This window comes from Amblyomma maculatum, unplaced genomic scaffold (genome assembly GCF_055883805.1).
Source record: "Amblyomma maculatum isolate TAMU_Amacu unplaced genomic scaffold, ASM5588380v1 scaffold_15, whole genome shotgun sequence".
NCBI classification, from domain to species: domain Eukaryota; kingdom Metazoa; phylum Arthropoda; class Arachnida; order Ixodida; family Ixodidae; genus Amblyomma; species Amblyomma maculatum.
This window is the reverse complement of record NW_028146740.1, coordinates 8977157-9001841: the sequence shown is the minus strand read 5'-3', so window position 1 is coordinate 9001841 and position 24685 is coordinate 8977157. Positions and strand designations below refer to the sequence as shown.

At 49.8% G+C, this 24685-nt stretch overlaps 1 pseudogene; it reads left to right on the top strand.

The window, feature by feature from the left end:
- LOC146172009 (transient receptor potential cation channel subfamily M member-like 2) overlaps window positions 1–24685 on the top strand; it is a 765506-nt pseudogene that overhangs the window by 189125 nt on the left and 551696 nt on the right.

Sequence of the window (24685 nt, the reverse complement as noted above, 5' to 3'; positions counted from 1 at the left end):
GCGAAAATGTGAGAAAGATATCAAATCCTGAAACCTATAGAAGGCCCGAATTTCGACAGAAACAACCTAGCGATAAGTCACCCACGAGGTGCTATCTCTGCGGACCACTAGGCCATTATACACCTAACTGCCGCAAACTCGCAACCAACAATCCATCCACGTGTTGGAAATGCGGACAGAGGGGCCACAAAGCGATGTCGTGTCCCGACGCTGACAAGGCGGCTCCCCAGGTGGTATGCGCGAGGGCTCTGTCAGAGTCTGAATGCCGCCTGGAGGAAGAAGATGCCGATGGCTTTGTAGTGCTGAAGAACGGCAAGTCCGCGTGGTGCACGGCCTAGAGGAGGAGGAAGCAGAGAAGGTAGTTAATCGGAAGAAGGACAAGAAAATCCGGGTGGTGAACGCCGCAGTACATGCGCAACCTGGATCTGCGATGAATCGGATGCCGGTTTCGAGGGGAAGGATAGGAGGAAAATCTGTTTTTGTGCTACAAGATACAGGTAACAGTGTCGTAATCGTTAAACGCAGATTCAGGAGAATAATCTAACGTGAGAAATGCCCTGTTAAGGTAATTGACGGCTGAATTCAGTTGCTACCTGAGGCAAACTTTGAAGTGCAAACGCAATATTATTCTGGAAACTTACAGCCCTTTGCATGGAACGCCCTATCTACGATTTGGTGTTGGGCAATACCAAGGGCGCAACATTGCCTGAGGGTCCTGGTCAAAGTTCCATGCCTGTGTGCTGCAGTGAAGCTAAAAAGCAAACGCGAAGGTGAGGAAAGCAAGGTCCCGAGAAGCCGGAGGGAAAGCCCCGAGAAAAGAAGAAAGAAAAGGAAACACTTCGGGAGGAAACTGAAAAGAAAGAGATGACAGAGGGTGACAGTCAGGAATGTCTAGGCCGTCGTTGATGCAGGTATCCAAGTATTGTTCTTGCTTATGGGGGCATTACTTGGAACATTTCAGCTTCAGCGCAAGGAATGCCGGTGCCTAGGAAAGAGCACAAATACTGTGACTCTTTTTGTTGGTCTGTGCGCGTTGGTGCAGGTTCCCGTGTATCCATTGGCGTTACTGATTGTTGGGGCATTTATCGGCACACATTGGTTGTGTGATTTGTAAGGTGACTATGAGTCATGCCTTAAGGAATTTGCAGTATCCCGATCAAGGAACATAGAAGCCCCTCAAATGCGGGAGCCTAGAGCGAAGGCACAATCCTTGGCGAAGAGTAGCGTTTTACACACTGATCGCAAGCTGGAATTACGCTCGGAAATTTATGTTTGTGCGCTTCGCATTTGAAAGCTCTGTGTTTTTCTGTGTTGTTGATTCCTATGTGTATCCGATAACAGCGTGTTGCCATGTTTGTGAACATCATGTAGTGATATGTGAAAAATTTGTATCAGAGTCTGAGAAACTTGTGAGACTTCTGATGTGTGCATTGTAATTTGTGGTTGCAATTTGTGAAATTTGTGCAATGTCTGTGTGTGACGTGGACATTTGCCCAATCTAGTTTGTGAGCGCATGCATGTGCGCGTGATGTTCGTGGTCGTTGTGAATATTGTAGGACAATATTTTTTAAGGGAGGAGCAGTGGTCACGAAATCGGCGCACATTTTTATCAAACCGGCGCAGCGCGAGGCGCCGCGGCGCCGAAAGGAAAGTTCCACCAATTTCGAGAAAAGCCTCCATCCCCGCTCGAGAGAGCGCGTAGCGTTGTACGCGTTACCGTCATCATCTTTCTCATCACCCGGCGATGATGGTGATTCATCAGTCTGGAATATGCCAGAGCTCTCCGGAATTTTTTACGGGTCCTAGCCAATGACGACGCGCTGCTCGACGGGTGGAAAAATGTAGCGCTTTAACCAGCGAAGCTGTGTGTATGCGCGCCAGCCTTAGCGCGCCTTACCAGACAGACGCGGCGCGCCCTATTCATTGAGGCCGCGCTGCTTGTGGGTAGTCAGTCCGTCAGTGGTTGCGGCGTGTTCGCAAGTGCGACAACTGCACTCCAGGGGATCTCCCGCTGCTGGCAAGCCCACGGACCTGCGAGGGAGCGGCGCGCGTCTTGTATGGCGGTCATATCGTGACTCTCGAGGCGTCGGACTGCAACAGTGCCCAGTGAACAATTTGGTGTTTGATTATGTGACTCTCTCGTGTTTGATCTGTGTTGTAAAGCCTCTGTGTTATTGAATTCCTCTGTAGTTGCATGCTTAGCGTTGGTATTCTGTGAACCTCTCGTCAGTGCATTTCAAGTGCTCTTGTGTATTACTTTGTATTGTCTCTTACTGTGCATAAAGTGTGTTTTGTTGTTACTTCTGGCTCCGCCCCTTCTCTCTGGCTCTGTGTGTGTGTTACTCTGGCTTGAACCGGCGACAGCTGGGCACCAAACGGCCGCCCCCTTCTGTCAGTATAAGGTAGTTGAATTCCGGCTGAACTTGCCACGCAGGTCGAGGGCATCTCCTTTGCTACCGAAACAGCTACCCCCATCACTCTAAGGGTGTCTGGGAGTGTGAGCACTGTTAAGGGAGCATCGTTAATAATCCTTCATATTTATTAACGGGCGACAGCGGCACCAGTCGTATTGGTGAAGAAGAAAGACGGCACACTTCGCTTCTGCGTTGATTATCGCCGCTTGAATAGCATAACTAAGAAGGATATCTACCTGCTTCCCCGCATTGACGACACTCTCGACCGGCTCTGCAATGCAAGGTAATTCTCATCGATGGGCCTGAAGAGCGGATATTGGCAAATTGAGGTCGACGAAAGAGATCGCGAGAAGACCACATTCATCACACCACACGGCCTTTTTGAGTTCAAGTTTGCGCCATTTGGCCTCTGCTCCGCACCAGCCACTTTTCAACGAGTAATGGATACGGCCCTGGCAGGCTTGAAGTGGCAAATTTGTTTGATATATTTCTACGACCTTGTTTTCTTCTCGTCAAACTTTGAAGGCCACCTGAAACGACAACAGACAGTGCTGCAAGCCATCAAGTCATCGGAACTAACGCTAAAAGCAGAGAAGTGCCACTTCGCCTTCGAAGAACTGCGGTTCCTAGGTCACATCCTTAGTAAGGATGGTGTTTGCCCAGACCCGGAGAAAGCAGCTGCAATAACAAAATTCCCACCGCCTGTCGACAAGAAAGCTGTGCGCCGATTCCTTCGGTTGTGCGCTTATTATCGACGATTTGTCAGAAACTTTTCGCTCATCGCCGAACCTTTTACGCAGCTTACAAAGGCAGACGTACCTTTTAAATGGGAAGAGCCGCAAGGAGAAGCCTTCGACGAACTTAAGCGCCGCCTGCAATGCCCTCCTGTACTTGGCCACTTTGATGAAAACACCGAGACCCGAAATTCACACCGACGCGAGCAGTGTGGGCCTAGGAGCCTTACCCGTTACGCCGAAGCAAAAGCACTACCAAATGGTACCGCGGCAGAAGTCGCCAAATTTTTTGTCGAACAAATTCTTTTGCGACATGGCGACACAGAAGTGCTCATCACGGACAGAGGAACGGCGTTTACGGCAGAGTTGACGCAAGCCATTCTGGAATACAGTCATACAAGCCATCGACGAACAATTGCGTACCATCCCCAGAACAATGGCCTTACGGAGCGCCTAAACAAAACGATCGCGGACATGATCGCCATGTACGTCGACGCTGAACACAAGACCTGGGACGCCATCTTGCCATACGTGATCTTCGCGTATAACACGGTAGTCCAGGAGACGACCAGAGCGACCCCGTTTAGGCTTGTGTACGGCAGGGAGCCCACGACTACGTTCGACGCAATGCTGCCGCACGTAACCAGCGAGGACAACCTTGACGTCGCCGCCTACCTGCAGCGTGCAGAGGCAGCCCGACGACTCGCACGTCTGCGTACTAAAGACCAACAGCGTATCGACAGCCGACGATACAACTTAGGACGACGCCACGCAGAGTACAACCCAGGAGACCAAGTGTGGATTTGGACACCAGTTCACCGTCGCGGACTAAGTGAAAAGTGGTTGCGTCGATATTTTGGGCCACACAAAATCATTCGCCCCGTCGGACCACTGGACTATGAAGTCATTCCCGACGGAACGTCAGCATCACAACAGCGACGTGCACGCCCAGAAATTGTACATGTTGTACGAATGAAGCCATATTACGTGCGTTAAAGAACATGTGGTGTTTAAATTTTGCAGCGTTTATGTTTAAGTCGCTTTGTTTTGGAACATCGAGGCGAAGTTTTTTTTAAGGGGGGAGTAATGCCGCGAAACCTTCAAAACTTTATTCGTTGTTTTTTTAACAGCCGCCGCCATACGGCCTTATCACTCTGATTCTGTATCGCGTATAAGTTCTGTATTATTTGTTTGTTAATGCTCGATGTCGCGAGACGCACCTTTATCAGTTTCGTTGTAGCGCAAGATGCACCGAGATCTGTCCCGAAGATTCCGGCCACTCGTGTGTCTTTCTACTATGTCCCAGCTTGTGCTGGTAGCTGTTTGCCACGTTATCTAGATTGTTCTGAGCAGCCTTTAAATTGAGCGTTGACGAGTGTGATGGGCATTCTTGACGGGCAGAGTGATTTCAGTACCGTCACGTCTGCGTCTTCGTTTAGCATGTACGGCCTTGTCACCACTACGTGACAATATATAAGCTGCAGTGGCCATTACCAATTCTCCAGTTTTCGTTGATTGGTATCGGCCAATGTCCATAGGTAGCGGCTGTGGCTGTTCTGTCATAGATGTCGTTGATTCTATCGGTGCTTTGTCATGTACAGACGGGCGAAGACTCGCCGGGCGATAACGTGGCTTCGAAGATTCGTCTTTTCAACTCCTTGAACGGCACTGGCACGATACCGAATCTAGTGCTACCTGCACAAAGAAGAGCATTTGCGTGAGGGGCGCATCTCTAACACTACCGTTACCACGCCCCATCAGCATGGCATGAATTTGTCGCTATTCGTAGGCATTAGTGGCGATTAGCAATGCTGCAGGTCTCGTTGACCGGTACGGCGCAATGTCCAGAATTAGCGGTGGTGGCCGTTCCGTCACAGATGTCGTTGATTCTATCGGGGGCTTCCCTTTAAGTACACAAGAACGAAGATTCGCCAGGTGATAACGTAGCTTTCGAATATTCGCCTTTCCAACTTCGTGAACAACACTGGCCCGAAACCGGAGCACATGCACAAAGAAGAGCATTTGCGTGAACGGCGCAGCCATAGCCGTACCGGTACCATTTCCTATAATGCATGGTAAAGCAGTCATCGCCGCCAACTTTGATCCGATTTCGGTATAACGCACTCTTCCCTTTCTTTGGCTCCGACCTCAGCTTTCTGTGTGCGAGTGCAAAAATGAGCATTTATGTTCGGTCTTTCCTTATTAGGTACTCTGTGCACTTAGTTATTAGTGACAGTGGCAGGCCAGTCAATCTTTTCTTCTATGGAGAGGATAATTGCGGAACAGCTCCTCCACTCTGTTTACCGAAATAGTTGCTCTTATTTCGCATACATTTTCGGCCAGGATTCTGCAACCGGAATAGTCCTGTTTGCAGGTAGGATTATGTTTACATTCGCGACAATTCGTCAAAAGGTCTGATGTGGTGTAACGCGTATTATGATTGTGGTCTTACTGCCTTTCATTGAGTCATCGACCTTTTTGGCCGATGTGCCGTGTTTACGAAAAGTAACTAGGTTGCTTCGAAGGCTTCCGGAGCAGGTGCGTGGCCGTGTGGCGGCGTTGCGTTCGCTGACGCATGCCAGTGCTCGCCAACTCCGAGGGAGTAGTAGGTGCCGTAACTTCGCACCATCATCCTCGCTCTTTGGTTGATAAAAACTAGGCGTGTATGATATGTGGGCTACATTTCCACGTGTGTGATGCCCAGTTGTGCTGAGTCATGGCGGTATTCGATCTTCTCGATAACTGCTTTCTGCAGTTATCGAAAAGATCTGTGGTTGTTCGTTTCCGGGACCATTTGCTAGGTTCGCGAGCCAATGTATCCCTAGAATAAAGTGATGTGTGGTTGAGAAAGTAATCATGGATGCCTAATGTCTAAGCGTGTGGAAGGTTTCATTGTAGCTTTTTATTTAAACTAAAATTTACCCAAAAGGAAATGCAAGAATTTATTAGAATCAATGATTGCACTTATTTATACCCAGTCTACCCAAGGCGGTAAGACACGCTATGCAAACCTAAAATAGAGATAGGTGGGTGTGAAAGGGTTCGCAAGCTTGTCCATATTTTTGTACCGGAGCCGCCGAGCCTAAAGTGAAAGCACGCATGGCACATATGAGAAAGTATACTGAAATTTCGTCGTTCGTTATCATACTCTAATTGCATGCGCATAAAACACGCAGAAAGCGCAATGGTGCTGGTGTGTTTCAGGAGCGTATTACAGAACGCAAGCACTTATAATTATGTAGCGAAAGACGTGACTTATATCTGCTTCAGAAGAGCGAATAGCACCGTCGCTGTACTGTGTGCCCTCTCTGGGCAAAGCCGGACTCCACACACGTGAAAATGGAGCCCGCACATCATACGCGGCTAGTTTTTATATCCAAAGAGCGAGAGTGAGGGCGCAAGTCTATGCCAGCGAGCGCAACGCCGTCAAACTGCCGGGTTCTGCTACGGAGCCTGCGGAGCAACCCAGTTACTTTTGACAAAGACCGGTACGTTTTTCAACAGGGCAACTCTATTTCGTGCACAACAGCCTCTTATCATGCTACAAATGAGTTCTGAACGTTTATTTAGCGCCGGAGACTTTTTTTATTGCGAAAGCATTATTACTCGCACTTTCAAGCGGTCAGCGCGGTCCCGGCGGTAACCACGTTTGACTTTTGACCGTTAGACGGCCCCGTAGACGACCCCAAGCTGGCAGGGGCTGCCAACTTGGGTCTCTCGTTTCACATGGGAATACATAGCAATACTACGCTAGGTTTTGAGCCGTCAGCGTGGTCCCGGCGGTAACCACGTTTGAATTTTGACCTTTAGACGGCCCCGTAGACGACCCCAAGCTGGCAGGGGCTGCCAACTTGGGTCTCTCGTTTCACATGAGAATACATAGCAATACTACGCTAGGTTTTGAGCCGTCAGCGTGGTCCCGGCGGTAACCACGTTCGACCTTTAGACGACCCCCGTAGTCACATCGCACCGAGGGGAGGAAAAACTGGAGACCAGCTCGGCTCGTCGGCGTGGTCCTGGTGGTAACCACGGCGCGCCACATGACACTGTGACGTCACACCCTACGTGACACACGGGCTGGTAGGAACTGCCAACTTGGGCCTCTCGTTTCACGGTTATGTCAGAATGAGCCTGCTAGAAACCTGGCATGCATGTTACCCCTTTAGGCCACTAAGGCACGTTCATATCGGTTGTTTAAAGCGGGGCTTTATATGTTGGCTGAGGAAGAAGAAAAAGAGAAGAACGCTCGGTCACCCGCAGCTAATGCTTTCGGAGGGTTTCGCTTTCGCAACCTACTGGGCTTAACCAAGCTAAGCCTCCGCCAAATATTTTTCTTTGGATTAAGCACATGACACATCTTCATGAGTTTCACAGGGGCTGAAAACAACCACCTTTTTACGTTGGCCTTCTGGGCGATCCTCTTAGCGTTATGCGACATCTTATGCAAATAGGAAACACGTTTTTCTTCATTTCTGTGTCTCTGCCTCTCCTTTCCTTATTGACACCAATCACTAGCCGGTGCTTTTTTTTGTCATTTAGAATGCCTTCCGGCACTGAAAGTAACAAAGTGGCTAGCACATACGAAAGGTGAGCACAGAAGGTTGAGGGACAGGACACAAGCGCACGTGCGACGCACACAAGGTAATGCGCCATGACACACGCTCTGTCGTGTCCCCCTACCTTTTGTGTGCGTCTGTCTTGTGTGGTTGCCACTATGTCAGAGTCTGTACACCAATTAGCCCAATTAAGAAGATTGAAACTAGGAAATAGCTATGTTGAGGTTTATATACGTTGCTTGTTACACTGAGCTAAGGGTGTGCCTACGTTACGCAAAGGCGTATGAAAACTTGGTTTCCTTGAACTTCTCTCTTGCAGGGGAGTAACAATGTGGGATCCCGAATTCGTTGAGAACGTACTGAAGCCTGAGATAAGCTCCCTTATTTGCCAGACGTTTCCAAATTTTCGAGACAACCCCTGTCCAGGACTCTGTTCAAGGACAGGATCATCGAGTGCCTTCGACTTGCATGCCAGGTGAGAGCAACGTTACTAGAACCAGCTTCAGTTTGAAACTGCCTCCGCTGTACATCGCCGGTGGTTTCCCGTAGACGGCGCTGCGGCCAAAACCGGCTCCGCACTGACGCTGTGGAGCCGCAGCGAAAGACTTGCGTGGTTGGCGAAGGGCATCATTTCCGAAGTAATAATTGGCCTAAAGCAATAATGCGAGCGTAAATTTTTATTTTTCAGCGGCTTCGGCGTTGGTATTCGCAAAAATGTTGGGAACTAATGTAAAATTTTGCAAGCAACCATTCTTAAGGCTTAGCTACATGCATATACGCGAAACATTCGCGCGAATAGAAATGCATGTGTTGCTTGGCTCATTGTTAATAAAAACAGCGCAAACAGGAAGACACAAGACAAGAAAAAAGGAAGCTACAGGACAAGCGCTGACTCACAACTCAGCCTCATCCTTTACTCCAAGGCCTAGACAAAGTATCTTGGTTGCTTTGCTCGTCACTCGGATCTGCCGAAATAAAAAAATTCACTCGTTGGCCCAGAAGTGCATCTGCGATCATGAAGTGGATACGCAGCAGTGACGTCCACTCAGCGTGCGTCACTGCCGCTCATTTCGCACACTTTAGTTTTTGCAGTGTTGCCTTATGATTGTGCTTTGCCGTGTAAATTTCTAGCTTTGTACCAAAAATGGTGCATGGATTCAACGAAAGTCTAATCTAAACAAAAAAAGAACAAGGTCCCGTGACCACTTTGTAGCTCAGGTTAACACATGTTAAACGCCTCAAACTCAATACAGTCTGCTCTAAATCATTTTGTTTTGCATGTTGTAGCAAGATAATTCAATTCTTGCAATTGTTGTGACTGTTATTGCATTTGCAAATAGGCTTGCGGTGTACTGCGCCATAAAAAGATGCATACTATGTCAGCAACACAGAGCGTCATAGCCATTTCGAGTTGCCGTTGTTTCGCGCTGCCGCGTGTATGTATATATTCCCATGTAGGGCGACAGAGCGAACGATGATCGCTTTCGCCACAACGCTCCCTTTTTCGCTCACATATAGCTCTAGTCTTTGAGATATAGCAGAAACGACAACGGGATATTGCTCTTATTTTCACCAACTGGGAAGGCGACACTTTTGTAGTAAATTTTGAGCAATTTGTGGTACCAGTGAACAGCCAGAGCTTTTGAGCAACTGGATGTTTCTGCACATTTTAGTTGAGACAAATTGTCTGTATGTTCCAAAGCTTCTACAGCAGGCTTTAAAATTCAACCGCGTTTTCGCCGTCACACTTGGCGATTGCAATAGAGAAGTATGAAAATAACGGTATGAAAACCTGCCGGTCTAGCAATTTGACAGCATCAATAGGAACCATTCCGAGTTGTTGGTTAGGTAATGTGAAATAAAAGGAGCGTGCATGCATATGATCGATGTGCAATGTTAATAAACAGCCTCAAGGCTCCAACTTAGGACCGTTGTTGTTTTTAGTGTTTGTTAATGATTTGCCGTTACATGTCAAGAACTCCAGAATTTTGCTCTTCGCAGATGATTTCAAATTATTTCGTAATATTGGAGATATTGAGGACTGCCGCAAATTGCAAGCTGACATTAACAACGTTGAGAAATGGTGTTTGTTGAATCGCTTAAAGTTGAATATTAAGAAGACTTCCGTCATGTCTCTAACTAGGAAACACGACGCAGCTGTGTTTGATTATACACTTTTGGGGGATCATATTTCTCGTGTGGCCCATGTACGAGACCTTGGTGTTGTTGTTAATTCAAGGCTTGATTTTAGATTGCGTGTAAATTCAATTGTGTTACGAGCATTGAGACATATCGGTCTTATCTCTAGACTAACAAAAAAATTTCAACGGTACGAATGTACTCAGTCTATACTGTGCCCTTGTGAGACCGCGTCTTGAGTTCGCGTCAGTAGCCTGGAATAACGTATCTGCCACCTATTGCGCAAAAATTGAAAATGTTCAGCGTAAGTTCATACGCATCTTTTATGATAGATATATTGGACGCCGCCGTTTCTACGACTACGATTCTCTCTTGGCAGACCTCAATATGTGTACCCTTGGCGACAGGCGACTCATACGTGACATGCAGTTTCTGCAAAAAATTGTGCGCGGTTTCATTAACTGCGAGACCTTACTGATGTCACTGAATTTTCGTGTGCCGCATGCAAAGGCTGCAAAATGTTTTGACACATTTTATCCAGATTTGCACGCCAACTGTCCAATGACACGTATACAAATCTTGTATAACAAAACATTTATTGACACGGACATATTTGCCTAATTGTTGTTTTCATGCCTGGTTTTAAATGTTAAATGTTATGATGTATTTGACCTAGTGTGCGCGCCTTTAGGCCACTTGGCTGTTGAGGCACACTCAAATAAACATTAAAAAAAATTACTTCTTTCTTACCCGCCGTGTACACACAATTTTTCCGCAGTGTGTGTACACAATTTTTCCGCAGTGGCTGTCTGTGTAGCGCGTGTGCCGATATGATTGGGCTTTAATAATTGTAGTTCTCAGTTGCAAACTATTAATTAGTTTAATTGTGCTTATATTTTACACTGATTGTGTTGTAAATTTATTATATATATTTTTTAATTGTGAGTATACTTTACGCTACATCATTAAGTCATATATGGCTTGATTGCTTATGTAATGTGTACATGCACTATTATAACTTCAGGACTTACTTAGTTGTCGTTAATTAGTTATCTGCGACCGCTGTATAATCCTTTGCTAAACTCTTACATGAATAACATAGTTCAATGTGTGTTCCAGTTTGTAGTTCCTTTTTTAATTTTCATTGTGTGCTTTATTTCTATTGCTTCCGACATTTCCAAAACAATATATGTCCCCCTCTTATGTAATGCCTTCGGGCACTTAAAGAATCAACAAATGAAAACAAAATGAAATAAAATTTCACTTCATGCTACAGCATGAAATCCAATGTCTTTGGATACCTTATGAGGAATCCAATTGCACCTCTCCATTGATTCTCGTAATTATTTCACTGCGATTAAATGCGAACGTTATGCTGCAACATCAAGTCGTATATCTTTGGACAACTTGTAGCGAGTACGATTGCCTTGCAATTATTTTTACTACAGTAATTGCACTACACAGGCTGTCTGGCAAGTTGATGTTGCATTTCGCTGTAAACAGGAAGCGCGGCACTTGGAGAGTGATGAAAGCATTGTCAAATGTGCACGAGCGCACTGTTTACGTCTTCTTTGTTTCCCTTCAAGATCTTCACACCACGCACTGCCTTTTTTTTTCAGAATTTTCGGAAAGTAACGGGCCCGGTACGCACGGAAAGGGTCTTAGAGCGCGCGATTTAGTCTTCCATTGACTGATTCTGCGTAGCAGCATGGAGAGGGAGGGATCTTCCAGCACGGAAAGAACTCCTCTTAGACGCGGACACCCGCACGCTTTGAAAATAGCTCGTAGGCAGAAATAATCTAGTGGTTCGCTGCTTATCCTTCCGGCAACCGTTATCAGCTTCCGTGGCAACTTTGCGCAACAGGCCGCAAGCATGAAGGGAATCTGTTAACTCATCGAAATAGGAAAAAAAATTAAGGAAATAAGATTACTAAATTTTTTCTGGAGCCGCTAGGGTTCCACGCCGTGAATCCAGCGCTTTGAACTTGCGCGCGCGCCGCGGAAACGCTTGCAGCCGCCGGAAAACGCGCCGGCGCGATGAAGCCTGTTTTGAATGTAGCGCCACTCGCCACGCGAGGCAGCGGAGGCGCCGCGAAGCGCTCCGGATTTTTTAAACTGAAGCTGGTTCTACTAACGATCGGTGATAGCGATGAAGAGGGGTTTATTGGGGATATTTCGGAGAACTGGAGACGGCGGCCGGGAGCGAAAGACGATTGTGGAGCGAAGCACAAGCTCGTCCGAACAAGAGTCCAAGCTTTTAGTGCGCGCGCCATCTGATCTTCATCGTCATTTGGTTCGGCGCTGCATCATTTCTCCCTTAAAATTGCTCCGACGGAAAGAGGGAACCATCGTGGCGACGTAAGGCGAGGGGACGACAAGGGCATCGTAGTATGGCTTAAGTCGACTGACGTGAACAACTCGCCCGCGGCGACAGTGGTCCGAAGAAGGCGTTGCCGGCTCCACGACGTAGTTAACTGGAGATGTACGCTCTAATACACAATAAGTGCCATCATACGGCCGCGAAGCCTTCAAAGCTGTATTTTTTGTTTTTTAACAGCCGCCGGCATGCGGCCTTATCACTCTGATTCTGGATCGCGTATCTGTATTGCATTCTTTGTTAATTCTCGAAGTCGCGAGACGCACCTTTATCAGTTGTGTTGTAGCGCAAGATGCGCCGAGATCTGTCTAGAAGATTACGCCCACTCGTGTGTCCTTCTACAATGTTCCTGCTTGTGCTTGTAGCAGTTGTGACGTTATCTAGATTGTTCTGAGCAGCCTTTAAATTGAGCGTTAACGAGTGCGACGGGCATTCTTTGTTCTGCGATCGACGAGCAGGTTTGTTGCTATCACCGCAGCTGAGTTGCTTAGTTCTTTTGCGGGTGCAAGTCAGCCCAATAAAGAGTTAATTTCAGTACTATCAAGCCTGTGTCTTCTGCTGGTGTCAACGGCCTTGTCAGCACTACGTGACAATTCTTTGCAGAGGATTTCGAATCAGGCGGACCACACAGCCATATGAGGGTGTTGGTAGGAAAGTCAGCAACGGACTTGCCGTGATTGCTCTCATATCTGCGAAGACCTTGAATTTCCATCTTGAATGAGTGAGCCAGCTGACGGTACTGATCAGCATTACGGGCAACAGCAGAAAGAGAAGTGTACTCTGAACTGTCAAGGTGGTAGAGAAGTATGGGGTCCAATAGACAGGAAGGCTCACCACCGTATAGGAGAAAGAATGGGGAAAATTCAGTCGCTGCCTGAGACGCTGTGTTATAGACATAGGTGAGGTACGGAAGCATCTGATTCCAATTAGATGCATCAGAAGAAATGTACATGGCGAGCTTGTCGCCAAAAGTTCGGTTAAACCTTTCTGCGAGGCTGTTGGTTTGAGGATGGTAAGCTGTGGTGGTTCGATGCATTATTTGGCAAGCTTCCAACAACTCGTGGACCACTTGTGATAGGAAGATGCGGCTACGGTGACTGCGTAGTTCCCGAGGAGCCCCGTGACGTAAGACGAAGTGAAGCAGGACGAAGGAAGTGACGTCACGAGCACTAGCCGTAGGCAGGGCTGCAGTCTCCGCGTAGCGAGTGAGGTGATCCACGGCGACTATTATACAGCGGTTGCGGGATGCCGAAGATGGAAGGGGACCATAGAGGCCGATGCCGACACGATCGAAGGGTCGCGCTGGACAAGGCAATGGCTGTAATGGGCCTGCGAATGGGCGCGGAGACGACTTCCGCTGCTGACAAGCAGTACCGGAGCGAATATATCGGCGGACAAAGTTGTACATCCCCCGCCAGTAGTACCGCTGGCGGCGACGCTCGTATGTCTTCAACAAGCCAGCTTGCGCGCTTTGAGGGTCAGCATGGTGATGGGCAAAACTTCCTGTGCGACGATGGCGAGCAATGACCAAGAGCCATTTGCGACCAACCGGGTGATAGCTTTTGCGATAGAGAAGACCCCCCCGGATCATAAAATGGGAAGCTTGCCGACGAAGGGCTCGCGGGAATGAAGACGTTGATGACGCGGTGAAGACGTCTAGGAGCGAAGATATCCAGGTACCCGGCGTCGTTCAACAGGCAGGTCTTCAGAAGTAAGGACAGCAACTTAGGGTTCGGATATCGAGTGCGAGGGTGCAGGAGACGGCAGCGGCGAACGCTACAAGGATTAAGCGTTGGAGTGTTTGCGTCCCGATCGATATATAACGTCAAAGTCAAAGTCAAAAATGTCTCCCACGAACCCATTCTCTGACCCACACTGCTCAACGTAGCCAAATACACGCGTCTCCGCGTGTCATGACCAAGTTGAACGCGGCCCAAGAGCCACATTCTTTCCTATATAGATGATACTGCCGCGAAACCTGCAAAACTATTTGTTGTTTTTTAACAGCCGCCGGCATGTGGGCTTATTACTGCGACCTTGGCGCGCGCATCAATTTTGTATCCCGTGCTTTTTCATGCTCGTTGTCGCGATACGACGCGTTATAATGTCTGTGTCGCAAACAATGCGCCGAGATCTGTCTCGAAGATTCCGATCACTTGCGTATGTTTCTACAATGTTAGAGGTTGTGCTAGTAGCAGTTTGCGACATTATCTAGATAGTTCTGAGCAGCCTTTAAATTGAGCGTTGACGAGTGTAACTGGCATTCTTTGTTCGACGATCGACGAGCACGTTTGTTGCTATCGCCGCATCCGAGTTGCTTAGTTCTTTTGCGGGCGCAAGTCAGCCCAATAAAGAGTTAATTTCAGTACCATCAAGCCTGTGTCTTTTTTTGGTGTCAACAACCTTGTCACCACTTCGTGACATCTGGTGGAGAAGCTGCGTTAGATTCTTCAAGCGAAGACCCCAGCCTTATTCCTGTTACCCTGAAGGAACAGCCAACAGGCCCCCAAACCAGTCGCCGGCTTCAAGGGCTCCAACCTGAACACGGTCTGCTGCCGGACCCCATTCGATCTCGGAAGGCATCGACGCTGACAATGGCCGAACCTACATCACCGCTCGGACGAAGATGCGGAAGACTGGATTGAGATGTTTGACCATGCGGCAGAATTCAACGGCTAGAACAACGCTTCGAAACTCAGGCAAGTCTACTTTGTTCTTCAAGGACATGCCCGAGTTTGGTTAGAAAATCTTGAGGCAGCCATGAAGAATTGGGAGATTTTCAAGGGAGCGTTTTTGACTGCCTTTTCAAGTATCGTCCGAAAGCAAAGAGGCCAGGGCCTGATTCAGGGATGACTTCAACTCCCTAACGAGCCTGTCCTGGCGTATGTTGAGAAGATGAAGCGCCTCTTTTTGCCGCGCCGACCCTAGCATGACCGAAGGTGAGAGAGCGAAATTTTTGATGCGAGGCGTTAAAGAAGCGCTGTTTGCAGGTCTTGTCCGAAATCCGCCAAAAACTTTGGCGGAATTTGAAACGGAAACGTCTACCATCAAGAAGACGTTGGACACCCGGATGCGCCACTACGAGCGACCAATTCAACCGGAGTACTCAAGCCACTACCCCAGCGCATCTACAAGCGAAGAGCATTTTCGGGACCTCATTCGGGAGATCGTGCGAGAGGAGTTCCGCCGATTGCTGGCATCGTCACAACAAGCACAGGTGTTGACGCTCGCGGACGTCGTACGTCCACGAAGTCCAGCAGGCACTGGACTTTCCTCAAGCGATGACTCCGATGGCTCCAGTGCATGAATCAGCAGCGATGAACTATGCGGCTGCATTACGTCGTCCTGCACCCCGACGCGACCTGCAAAGTCTTCGTCACTGCCATCCCGCCCTCGAAAGCCGCCCCTTGTCACTAGACTGCCAAGTCTACCACCGATCTCCAAGCCCCAGGAAAAGCGACGCCTGGAGGAAATCTAACAACCGACCGCTCTGCGTCCATTTTGGTGAGGCAGGACACACCCTCCGTTACTGCCCGTACAGGCGGATCGGTCTCTGTGGATTCGCTGTCGACACCCCTTGACCCCTTCCTAGCGAGCGACCACAGGAATTCAACGACTTTCTGAACAGCGGAGAGCACTCGTCGCCAAGGCGTCTGTCTCGCTCCCCATCGCCGTACAATGCCCGATTTGCGTCGCTGGGCCGCGGTTACTTGCGAGGACGTTCCCTTGCCCCGACAGGAGAAACTAAAGGCAGGTTAGGTTGCTCAACGGCGAAAATACGAAGATCCTCCGGCGCCGACAACCACTAACGACGACGCAGCCATTTCATTGCCGCTCCACACGACGACACTGACGACAACACGACGAGAGTGCAAGCCGACACTGCCGCCCAGCAAAATAACAACGGTATGCCCCAGCCATCATCTAAAGAAACGACGGAGCCGAGATCGGACACCAAGGCCCACGTGCAATGCGAGGACGCGAATAAGCGACTTTGAAGTTGATGTCGACGGTAAGCGGAGTCACTGCCCTAGTAGACACCGGAGCTGACTATTCAGTCATCAGTGGATCGTTATAAGCCCCTCAGCTCAGGAAGTTCGGCACTGCTTGGGACGGCCCAATGATTCGCAGCTCAGGTGGCAACCTGATTACTCCATCGGGACGATGCACTGCAAAAATAACCGTAAATGGGCGTACTTACCCCACCACCTTTGTGGTCTTGCAGCAGTGCTCCCGAGACGTGATTCTAGGCATGGACCTCCTAAATGAACAAAGGGCCATCATCGACCTCTGATCTAAACTCATCAAGCTCTCTGCTACGACGACTTCGACGCAACACGTCGCTCTAAACGTACTCGACGGAGAATTGACCATGCCGCTGCGATCAAGCGTCGCCGTCAGCGTAGGTAGCGCAGACATCTAAACCACTGAAGGCATCGTCGAAGGAAATATCCTATTGCATTTGGAACGAGGTGTCGGCTTCGCAAGAGGCATTGCGAAATTCCTGAGAGGACAAGCTCAGGTGCTGGCAACAAACTTCATCGAAGAATACCGGCATCTCAACACGGGCACGGCGATCACTTTTCTCGACGAATTAATGGACATCAAAGACGTATTCGCCCTCCACGACCAACCACTGGAAGACACATCGGATCAATTCAGTCAGCCCACATTTGACATCAATCCGGCATTGACCCACAGCAGGAAAGACCAGATTCGCAGTCTTCTTCGAAGCTACAGGGAGTACTTCTCGCCATCATCGAAGGTACGGCAAACACTACTGGTCAAGCACCGCATTATAACGGACGAACACACCCGACCTCTGCGCCAAAGCCTCTATCGTGTATCGCCGCGAGAACGCCAGGCCATACACGATCAAGTAGAGGGAGTGCTGCGTGATGACGTAGTAAAACCATCGAACAGCCCCTGGGCGGCTGTCACGAAATCGGCGCACAATTTATCAAGCCGGCACAGCGCAAGGCCGCGCAGCGCCGCATGGAAATTTCCACAAAGTTCGTTGTACGCGTTGCCGTCACCCTCTATCTCATCACCCGGCGATGAAGGTGATTCATCAGTCTGGAATATGCCAGAGCTCTCTGGAACTTTCTACGGGTCCTAGCCAATGACGACGCGCGGCTCGACGGGAGGAAAAGGGAGTGCTCTAACAAGCGAAGCTGTGTTTGTGCGCGTAGCGCGCCTTGACAGTTGCGGCGCGCTCTATTGAGGCTGCGCCGCTTGTGTAGTCAGTCAGTCAGTCCGTCAGTGGTTGCGGCGTGTTCGCAAGTGCGACAACTGGACTCCCGGGGATCACCCGCTGCTGGCAAGCCCACGGACCTGCGAGGGAGCGGCGCGCGTCTTGTATGGCGGCCACATCGTGACTCTCGAGGCGTCGGACTGCAACAGTGCCCAGTGAACAATTTGGTGTTTGTTTATGTGACTCTCTCATGTTCGATCTGTGTTTTAAAGCCTCTGTGTTATTGAATGCCTGTGTAGTTGCATGATTAGCGTTTGTATTCTGTGAACATCTCGTCTGTGCATTTCAAGTGTTCTTGTGTATTCCTTTGTACCGTCTCTTGCTGTGTATAAGGTTTTTTTTGTTTGTTACTTCTGACTCCGCCCATTACTCCGGCTTGAACAGGCGACCACTGGGCACTAAACGGCCACCCCCTTCTGTCACTACAAGGTAGTTGAATTCCGGCTGAGCTTGCCACGCAGGTCAAGGGCATCTCCTTTGCTACCGGAACAGCTAGCCCCATCCCTATAAGGGTGTCGGGGAGTGTGCGCGTCGTTAAGGGCGCGTCGTTAATAACCCTTCATAATTATTAACTGGTGACAATTATTCTGGCGTCCGCGACAGGACGTTTGGTGCACTCAAGCTCAGAGGACGAAGAAAGAGTTTACGAAGAGGTCTTAAACTGTATAGCAGCAGAGCGATAGCTAGAGGTTGTGCCGCACGGAAGCGTTTAGGCGAGGTTCGCTAAGCAGACTTTAGGCTACACCCAAACGGTTCGCGCTTCAGATATGAATCTGAAAGAGCTGATTTCGGCTGGCATCCAGCTGGGGTTGGCCGAACTGCGCAAATGGGTTAGCCAGAGAGAAAAAGAGGAAAGAGGGAGGGAAAAAGAAGAATGTGAGAGAGCAGAAAAGAACGAGAGAGGGCTAGGAAGGAAGCCGAGGAAGAAAGAGAGAGGGCTCGTAAGAAAGCCGAGAAAGAAAGAGAGAGAGCGGAAAAAGAAAGAGAAAGCTCGAAAGGAGCGAGAAGAGGAATTTCAGCGGGAAAATGAATTACTATGAAACTCCAGCTCCAAAGTTCAGGAAACAACAACGGTTTTGCTGAAGTGCATAGCCCCAGTGAAGGACATAGCAGCTTGAGGATAGACGCAAGTAAATTGATCCCGAAGTACTACGAGAGAAGAGACGATCTCGACGCGTTCCTCTTGCGCTTCGAAAGGATCGCCATAAATGCAAATTGAACAGACTGTGAATGTGCTACCATCTTGAGAAATGCCTTAGCGGCGAAGCATTAAGCGTATTTGGAAGACTTTCTCCTGAGGATGCAGGCAGCTATAACAAGGTGAAAGCTGCATTACTTAAAAAGTTTAGATTTACGACGGATGGGTTTCGTGACAAGTTCAGGACTGGAAAACCTATGGACGGTGAAACGGCAACATAGTATGTTGCGCTATTGAGTCATTATTTTGACCGCTGCACTCAACTGCACTCAGTCATTATTTTGACCGCTGCACTCAAAAATGAAACTAGATTATGGTACACTTCGCGAACTCCTAATTAAGGAACAATTCCTGGGCAGCTGACACCCTGGTCTTTCGCCTTATTTAAAAGAAAGAAAAGCGCATACATTGGACGAAATGATGGATCTCGCAGATCAGTTATTGGAATCCCAGGGAGGCGAAAATGTGAGCAAGAATGCAAATCCTGGAACCCCTCGAAGGCGCGAATTTCGGCAGAAACAACCTAGCGTGTAAGTCACCCACGAGGTGCTATCTCTGCGGACAACTAGGCCATTATGCACATAACTGTCGCAAACTCGCAACCAATAATCCATCCACGTGTTGGAAATGCGGACAGAAGCGCCACAAAGCGACATCGTGTCCCGGCCCTGACAAGGCGGCTCCCCAGGCAGCATGCGCGAGGGCTCTGTCAGAGTCTGAATGTCGCCTGGAGGAAGAAGATGCCGATGGCTTTGTTGTGCTGAAGAACGGCAAGAACGTCCGCGTGGTGCACGGCCTAGAAGAGGAGGAAGCAGAGAAGGTAGTTAATCGGAAGAAGGACAAGAAATTCCGGGTGGTGAACGCCGTAGTACATGCGCAACCTGGATCTGCGATGAATCGGATGCCCGTTTCGAGGGGAAGGATAGGAGGAAAATCTGTTTCTGTGCTACGAGATACAGGTAGCAGTGTCGTAATCGTTAAACCCAGTTTGTTTCAGGAGAATGATCTAACGTGAGAAATGCCCTGTGAAGTTAATTGACGGCTGAATTCAGTTGCTACCTGAGGCACAATTTGAAGTGCAAACGCAATATTATTCTGGAAATCTTATAGCCCTTTGCATGGAACGCCCTATCTACGATTTGGTGTTGGGCAATATCAAGGGCGCAACATTTCCTGAGGGTCTTGGTCAAAGTTCCATGCCTGTGTGCTGCAGTGAACCTAAAAAGCAAACGCGAAGGTGAGGAATGCAAGGTCCCGAGAAGCCGGATGGAAAGCTCTTAGAAAAGAAGAAAGAAAAGGAAACACTTCGGGAGGAAACTGAAAAGAAAGAGATGACAGAGGGTGACAGTCAGGAATGTCTAGGCCGTCGTTGATGCAGGTAGCCAAGTATTGTTCCTGCTTATGGGGGCATTACTTGGAACATTTCAGCTTCAGCGCAAGGAATGTCGGTGCCTAGGAAAGAGCACAACTACAGTGATTCTTTTTGTTGGTCTGTGCGCGTTGGCGCAGGTTCCCGTGTATCCATTGGCGTTACTGGTTGTAGGGCCATTTATCGGCGCACATTGGTTGTGTGATTTGTAAGGTGACTATGAGTCATGCCTTAATGAATTTGCAGTATCCCGATCAAGGAACATAGAAGAACCTCAAATGCGGGAGCCTAGAGCGAAGGCAGAATCCCTGGCAGAGAGAAGAGTTTTACACATTGATCGCAAGTTGGAATTACGAAGACGAAGATGGCTGGCTGACAAGCGGTTCTTTTCGCTTCTCTTGCTACTTCGCTTTTATATTAATTTCCGGGTGTCTTAGGTACCCATGTTACTCGGAGGAGCCCGGTAAGACCTGGGAGAATTTCCGAGTGGCCTCCTTCCTGGCGGGCCGTGCCCTAGGATCGCTTTTTCCCCATTCTGGTCTCTGGCTGCTGGCTGGTTATGCCTACCGGCTGCCTGTTTGGCCATGGCCGACGAGGCTGCGGCAGGCAGCCGATCGTCTCTGTGCAACGTGTCCTCATGTCGGGCTGCTCATAACACCGCCGCGGACCAGACTTCGTACCGCCCCGACGACCTTGCAACTCCTGGTGCGCTTCTTGAGTCCCATCCTGCCTCCACCTCCGCCAGTCTCCATTTAGAACCCGACATCTCTGAGATTTCGGGGCTCCTGGGCCTTCCGCCGCGGACAACTGCGGACTCGGAGTCGCCGCAATCTAACCGCTTGGAGCTTGGCACAGACACGGACGCCATGAGAGTCCATGAGCAGATTGTTGCGGCAATTCTGGACAAAGATAACAAGATTGGTCCCGGAACCAGGGCAGTCCTTTTGTCTCTGGTCTGTGCCCTGTACCGACACACTGCGCACTTCTTTGCGTGTGCGGTCGCTGAGCTGAACCATTCAGAAACGCTCCGGACCTCTTTGGCGGCGCGAGAGCATGAGCTGGGTGTCCTCGGAATGCGGCTTGCTTGCGGGTCTACCCAGACACCACTGCTGCGGCGGACCTCTGCGACGTGAGGCGGCAACCCTGGGCCCTCGGACGTATGCCGCCACGTTGAGCGGCGTTTCAGAATCTCATCAACAGGGAGGCTCTGCAATTGCAGCGCCTGCTGCGACCTCTCATCCGTACAGGGCTCGTCAGCCTGGAGACTCCTGCCCGGATCCTCAGCTGCACCAGATGTTCCTAACTTCTGTTGCACCCTTGGACAACATTGGCAGCGAGGTGGCGGCTCTGCTCAAGGCGAACATCGATCCATACGCAGAGGGAATCGGAGCTGTTACTCTCAGGGCCTCTCATCGCGCCCTGACGGTTACCTCCAGAGACCCTGAGGACCTCGACCGTCTGAAGTCCGCAATCTCACGGATCGAGGCAACGCGGAACTCCGTGAACGTCCGAATCGCCAAGCAGCGGAATCCGAACGTACGGCTGACTGGGGTTGACTCCGATATAAGGCCAGAGGAGCTCATCGCGGCACTCAATCATCGAAACCACGCTTTTCATCTGGACCCTTCTTCCTGTAAGCTCAGGCTCCCTCTTGCACAGCGCTCCGGACAGTTTGTTCATGTTATTGAAACTGACCCACCCGCTTTTGCCCGCCTCTGTGCGGTGCGTTGTGTAACCATCGGTTGGACTTCCGTCGAGGTCCGTGAAGACCTGCACGTTCCCCCGCGCACTTTTTGTGCGCAGTATGGCCACGCTTTGAAGAAGTGCAAGCTCAAGAATGATCCTTCTAAGACGTGTTGTACCCATTGTGCGGGGTCACTTGCTTTGGCGGCTTGCCCTCGCTCCGTCCGGGACCCCAACATTAAGTGTGCCCTCTGTGCTGCTGCCGGTCGCCCGTCGAATCATGCAGGAAATGAGTCGTGCTCTATTTTGCACGAACGTTCGGACAAAATCCGCGCTCGAACTCAGTATGGGCCTTAGCAGTCAGGTGGCCTCGCTTCCCTTGCCCGTTGGCACCCCACACGGTAGCACGAACATCGAACACATAGAAATCTGGCAATGGAACTGTAGGGGCTTCAGACGAAAACAGGGTTTGCTGAAACAATATCTCTCCACCACCCTCATCACACCTGACATTATCTGTTTGCAAGAGGTAGGAGCCGACAGGTCACCGACGCTAGACGGCTACTACACGGTCCGCCAACCCCACATGCCATCGATTGCAATCCTCGGCGCAAACGCCATTACTGTAATCGAACACTCATCCGAACCGGACGTTGAGCACTTAGCGATAGAAATAGTGCCTAACAAACGAGGCCGAAAGAGTACATTCGTCATCAACATGTACAAGCGGCCACAACCCGCAAAGGCCGACTTACCAACCTCCTTTCCGAAGCCACCCACCTGGCGCAAGCAAATCAGCTTGTCGTGGTCGGGGACTTCAACGCGCCCCACCGGGCCTGGGGGTACCAGTCAAACTCAGCCAGAGGAGTGACAGTTGCGCGAGCAATAGAAACCCTCGGTTTGGAACTCCTCACCGACCCTCTATAACCGACAAGGGAAGGCAACAGCGTCTCCCGTGACTCCTGCCCGGACCTCACCCTTATCAAGAACGTTGCTGGGACTACATGGACGAACCTAGAAGAAAACCTGGGAAGTGACAACTGCATACTAAACGCATCCATATCATCTAATAAAATCCGGAGGGATCTGGGCGCTGCCCACATCACCGATTGGCCTAAATTCCGCAACGCTTACGTCCCATCAGGTCCAATTCAGTCCATACAGGACTGGAGCGAAGGCATCAGACAAGCACACAAGCAAGCCCCCGAAATAATACAACGCACACTGGAAGCCCCAGAGGTAGACTGGCATCTTCTCAAGCTATGGCAGAAGCGCAGCCGCCTTGTAAGGCGATGTAAAAGACAGCGCCTAAATAGACTTCTCCGTCTGCGGATTGCGCAGATCACGGAGGAAGCCCAGACATACGCCACCAACCTAGCACAACAAAATGGGCTACATTTTTGAGAGTCATTGAGAGGAACGCTGGGAATTTGGACAATCCTGCGGAACCTCATTGACCCCTCTAAATCAAAATCCGCATCTACATGGACCCTGAAGCGTATTGCTCACCTTTTTCCAGGGGACGACGCCACGCTGCCTCAGGCTCTTAAGGACAAATATATCAGCACCAGCCCAGCTCCTCCTTGCTCTTTGATCTACCAGGGCGAGGAAAATCCGGCAGTCGATGCTGCCATTTCTGAAGCCGAGGTGTATGCTGCAGTTTGATCATGCACCCGCAACACGGCGGCGGGAACGGACAAGATCAATAACGCCATGATCCGCAACTTCAGCCAGGCACAAATCAGCGACCTCACCAAGTATTTGAACGACGCGCTGTGGGAGAAGAATGAAATTCCCTCTGAGTGGAAGCGCTCGGAGATAATCGTAATTCCAAAACCGGACAAGAAGCCGGCGGTCGAAACGCTATGACCCATATCACTCACCTCGTGCCTGGGCAAGCTCTACGAGCGAGTCATCCAGACGCGACTTCAACACTACATAGAAGATAACGGCCTCTTCCATCCCTCCATGATCGGCTTCCGATCGAGCCTGTCCACTCAAGACGCTTTTCTTCTCCTCAAGGAGGAGGTACTTTCTAACATTCCGAGAGGAGGCGAGCACCTCATTATGGCGCCAGATCTAAAAGGCGCGTTTGATAACGTGTCTCACGAGGCAATCCTATCCGAGATAAATAACCTAAACTGCGGCGAACGCACCTTCCGATACGTCAAGAATTTTTTGTCTAACCGAACGGCAACGATACGAATGGGTGACATGAGATTGGATCTTCAAGACATGCCAAACAAGGGCACGCCACAGGGATCGGTCATCTCTCCGCTCCACTTCAAAATCGCCATGATTAGAATCGCAAGGGCTCTGCAACTGGTCCGAACGTTGGATACACCCTGTATGCTGATGACATTACGATCTGGATAACCACCGGCTCTCTAGGCCAGAAAGAAGAAACACTTCAAGCAGCCGCAACCTGCGTGGAAACAGAGGCCTTTCCATGCGGGCTCCAATGCTCCCCAGATAAATCTGAAGTCATCCGCATACGTGGGTACCACTATACATCACCAGGCAATCTTAGCATCATCCTGCATGGGGTCCCAATCCGTGAAATGCCACTCATACGAATCCTGGGTCTCTGGCTCCAAAGCGATAGAAAAGTAGACCACGTGCTCCACCTCCTCAAGAATACAACACAGCAGATCTCTAAAATGATCCGCCGGGTGGCCAGAAACAGAAAAGGCATGCGGGAAGAAGACACGATCCGTTTGGTGCAGGCGCTAGTCATCAGTCAGCTCTCCTATGGACTACCTTACCTCACCCTGCTCCGAAGAGACCTCAACAAAGTAAACGCAATGACAAGTGCAGCTTACAGGAACGCGTTAGGCTTCCCACCATACACCTCCAACGTCACATTGGAAGCTCTTGGACTGCACAACACATTTGAAGAAATTCAACAGGCTGTCCTCCTGTCCCAAAGGGAACGCCTTCTGTCAACTGAGACTGGCCGGC